This window comes from Myotis davidii, unplaced genomic scaffold, assembly GCF_000327345.1.
Source record: "Myotis davidii unplaced genomic scaffold, ASM32734v1 scaffold422, whole genome shotgun sequence".
NCBI lineage: Eukaryota > Metazoa > Chordata > Mammalia > Chiroptera > Vespertilionidae > Myotis > Myotis davidii.
In genome coordinates this window covers 82,825-87,649 of record NW_006292909.1, presented here as the reverse complement: position 1 = coordinate 87,649, position 4,825 = coordinate 82,825, and the positions used below count along the sequence as shown (strand labels likewise).

The window sequence follows — 4,825 nt, the reverse complement described above, 5'->3', positions numbered from 1 at the left end:
CTCAATGATTCTTTCTCATCAGTGATGTTTCCATATCTCCCTTCCTCACTGAAATCACTAAGAATATATTTTTTAAAAACCCACCTATGTGAGTGACATCCAAAAGAATGCAGAATTAGAGATACGACCATCTCACCTGAGCCGAGTGTAAGTAGACAGCTACACACGAACAAAAACCCCATATGAAATAGGAGTAAGAGTAACATGAAGACAGTATAACAGACATAAATAAAGAAGTGTACAGAAAGAATGACTAGAAAAGACTGGGTGAATAAACATATTTGCAAATACGTACAGTAAAAAACAAGGGTCAGAATTACCTCCAGCAGCCCCTGTGCTTTTGCTATCATTGACCAAAGTGGCCTGTTCTTAAAAGAACACTAGAAACTTTTGTGTTCAAAAACCACATAATGTCTTGACCAGTATGGCTCAGTTGGTTAAAGTATCATCCTGTGTACCAAAGCGTCGAGTATTCAATTCCGAGTCAAGGCACACATCAGTATATGGGTTCCATTTCCAGTTACCGGCCAGTGTGGCTCAGTTGGTTGAGCATCTTCCCTTGCACCACAGGGTTACCAATTCAGTTCACAGCCAAGGCACATGCCCAAGTAGTGGGCTTAGGCCTTGGTCAGGGCGCATGTAGGAGGCAGCCAATCCAACTTTCTTTCTCTCTCTCTCTCTCTCTCTCTCTCTCTCTCTCTCTCACTTTCTCTCCCTGCCATCTCTCTTCCTCAAATATTTAAACAAGTTCAGTAAAAGGGAGATAAAGCAAAATAAAACAATACAAATATTGGTTACTCTTAAATTAAACTAAAGCAAAGAATAAAAACCAACAAACAAACAACAATCTTCAGGGGTGTAGGGGAGGCTGGGGAAAGTCAATTGGGGGGAAAAAACGTTTAAAGAAATGAAAGTTAAGACATTAAATCTCACATTAGGGACCACAAAGCATCATAAGAGATGTTGAGCCTTAAGTGGTTTGGTTCAGTGGATAGAGTGTTGGCCTGTGGACTGAAGGGTCACAGGTTTGATTCCAGTCAAGGGCATATACCTTAGTTGCAGGCACATGCCCAGTAGGAGCTGTGCAGGAGGGAGTTGATCAATGTTCTCTCTCATCGATGTTTCCAACTCTGTATCCCTCTTTCTTCCCCTATGTAAAAAATCAATAAAATATAGTTTAAATTAAAAAAAAGAGAGAGATGTTGATGTTAAGAGACAACATGACCCTCTATAGAGAAATCTGTCAGGATCCCATATGAGCTTCTGAAATTAATAAACAAATTCAGAGCCCTGGCCATGTAGCTCTCTTGTTGAGTGTGTGGTCCCAATGCACCACGGCTGTGGGTTTTCTAGGGCACATGTAGGGGACAGCCAATAAATGCTTAGATGGGTAGAACAGCAGATCAGTTTCCCTCTCTTTCTCTGTTTCCCTTCCTGTCTCTAAAATCAATAAATAAAGGCTGCCCAGTATGGCTCAGTGATTGAGCATAAACCCATGACCTAGCACAGTAGTTCTCAATCTTCTGGCCCTTTAAATACAGTTCCTCATTGGTGACCCAACTATAACACTATTTTCATTGCTACTTCATAACTGTAATGTTGCTACTGTTATGAATCGTAATGTAAATATCTGATATGCAGGATGGTCTTACGCGACACCTGTGAAAGTGTCGTTGGACTGCCAAAGGGGTCTCGACACACAGGTTGAGAACCGCTGACCTTGGAGATCACAGCTGCAGCCCTTGTCAGAAGATATGTGCAGGTTGCCGGCCCAGTCTCCATTGGGGGGGGGAGGGTTGCAGAAAGCAGCTGATCAATGACTCGCTCTCATTATTCATGTTTCTATTGCTCTCTCCTTCTTTTCCTCTCTGAAAACAATAAAATATAGTTTAAAAATAAATAATTTAAGGAATAAATAAATAGCCTTGGCCCATGTTGCTCAGTGCTGAGAGTGCCTGCTTGCACACTGGAATGTCATGGATTTGATCCTCTGTAAGAGGCAGGTATGTGGGTTTCAGGTTCAATCCCCCTCCTAGTGGGGGCACATGTGTGAGGCAACCAATTGATATCTCTCTCTCTCTTTCTCTCTCTCTCTCTCTCTACCTCTCACTTTCTCTCTCTCTCTCTTAGAAAAAACATCAATGGAAAAAATATTCTCACTATTCAGGTGAAGATAAAAGAAGAATTGAATTCAGAAATGTTACGGGAGAGGAGATCCAAGATGGCGGTGTACGCTAGGGACTATACTCACTTTGTCCCACAACCACATCAAAACTACAACTAAAATACAGAACAAAAAATCATCCAGAACTCCTGGAAAGCTGGCTGAACGGAAGTCTTAGGACAGTGGTTCTCAACCTTGAATGCACATTAGAATCACCTGGGAATCTTTTTAAAAACCTGATTTCTGGGCCTCATTATTAGTAACAACAAAACAGCATTTCCAAAGGATGAGGCCCAGAAATCAGGATTTAAAAAAGATTCCCAGATGATTCTAATGTGCAGCCAAGGTTGAGAACCCCTGTCTTTGCACTAGACAGGTAAAGTAGAAAGCACACTGATACTGGTAGGAGGTAAAGAGGCATGGAAGGTGTTGGTCGTGTACCCATGTGGGACACTTTTTTAATTGGGAGAGGGATCCTCTCTGCAGAGGTCACGTGGAAGAGGAAGAGGTCCCAGGGCCACACCAGACACCCAGCACAGGGTTCCAGACTGGGGAAAAAAGGCCCTACTGGCAGTAAGAACTATGGGCTGTAAAAACCAGTGCGGACTGGGGCTCAGTGACACAGAGGCAGCAGGAGACCCAGCTGCTCCTCTTACAATGCCAGTACCACAAACTGAACTTACAACCTCCCGCTTCTTCTGATCTTCAGGGCCTGGCGAACATGGTGGTGGAGGGGTGGATCAAGACACATATGAGAGGAAACTGGACTAACTGGCATCGGGGCAGGAATTCGGGGATAGCTTTCTCCAGGCAGAGGTGCTTGCTGTAGTCATTATACCTATGCTGCCACATCCGAGGTGGCAGGTCTTACTGATAACCATTTCTGTGTGCTCCCACCTGGTGATTCCCTGAGACCTCACCCCATCCAATTTACAACTCCACCCAAGCTGTGTGCAGCAGCATTTGTATATGAATCGCCTGTCCTTGCTCAGGCTAAAACCTGTCAAACAAGTTGCAGTTTGGTCAGGGAGCCCCAAACCTATCAATAAAAGGCCTATACCTGGCACAAGCACTAGCCTTACTTGCTTCACAGCTGGGCATCATCAGGGCACTTCCAAACTCGAAACAAAGAGAAGATTCTGCAGATCTCTCTGTAGATGCTGCTGGGTGGCTCCAGGAGAGGCTGACATTACACCTCCCTGGAGACCCAAGAGCCAGTATACCGAGTGGTCAGTGTCATACCATACGAGCTTACTCTTTACATCCATAAACGATAGACTCACTGACCACCAAAGTCCCACTGATGCAGGTCATGCTCCATAGGGTTTCTCCTGCACAGCAGCTCTCCCACTGTAGTCGTAGTGACACCCATCAATGCTAAAATCCTCAAGAAAATTCTGGCAAATCGGATACAGCAATACATTAGAAAGATCATACACCATGACCAAGTGGGATTTATTCCAGGGATGAAAGATTGGTACAATATCTGCAAATCAATGAATATGATACAACATATAAACAAAATTAAAGTCAAAAATTATATAATATCGATTGATGCAGAAAAAAGCATTTGACATAATCTGAGACCCTTTCTTCATAAAACTCTCAGCAAAGTGGGAGCTCAAGGATCACACCTCAACATAATAAGAGCCTTATGACAAACCCACAGCCAACATCATACTCATTCAGCAAAAACTGTAACCATTTTCCCTAAGAACAGGAACAAGATAGGGATGCCCACTTTCACCACTCCCGTTTAATATAAAACTGGAAGTGCTAGCCATAACAATCAGACAAGAAGCAGAAATTAAAGGCATCATAATTGGAAAAGAAGAAAACCGTCATTATTCAAAGATGACATGATATTGTACATAGAAAACCCTAAAGACACGATCAAAAAACTACTAAATTTAATAAATGCATTCAGAAATGTGGCAGGATACAAAATTAACAACCAGAAATTTATGACTTTTTTATATACCAATGATGAACTCAAAGAAAAACAAACAAACAAACAAACAAACAATCCTATCTACCATTGCAACAAAAAAATTCGGATATGTAAGAATAAACGTAACTAACAACGTAAAAGACCTGCACTCCGAAAACTACAGGAAGTTGAAAAAAAGAGATAGAAGGAGATATAGACAAATGGAAACTATACCGTGTTCATTGATTGGGAGAATCAACATCATTAAAATGTCCATACTACCCAAAGCAATCTGCAGATTCAATGTAATCCCCATTAAGATACCAACTGCATATTTCACAGACCTATAATAAGCTCTCGCAAAATAAATATAGAATAATGGTAATAAATAGCCAGAGCAATCTTGAGAAAGAACCAAGTTGGAGGGATGACAATACCAGATACCAAGCTATAGTGCAAAAATGCCTAGTACTGACACAACAACAGACATACAGAACAATTCAAGAGAACAGAGAATCCTGAAATCGATCCAAACCTTTATGCTCAATATTTGTCAAAGGAGGCAACAGAATATAATGAAATCAAGACAGTCTCTTCTTCAATAAATGGTTTTGGGAAAATTGTAAAGATACATGCAAAAAAAATGAAACTAGACCACCAACTTATATCATACACAAAATAAACTAAATATAAATCAAGTCCATAAACGCAAGATGGGAAACAATAAAAAT

At 41.4% G+C, this 4,825-nt stretch overlaps 1 protein-coding gene across 1 annotated transcript in view; it reads right to left on the bottom strand.

The window, feature by feature from the left end:
• The window catches only part of LOC107183511 (zinc finger protein 552-like), a gene marked incomplete at its 3' end in the record, with an annotated part of 14,450 nt that overhangs the window by 5,921 nt on the left and 3,704 nt on the right, over nt 1-4,825 (bottom strand). The gene's annotated exons all lie outside the window — the stretch shown is intronic.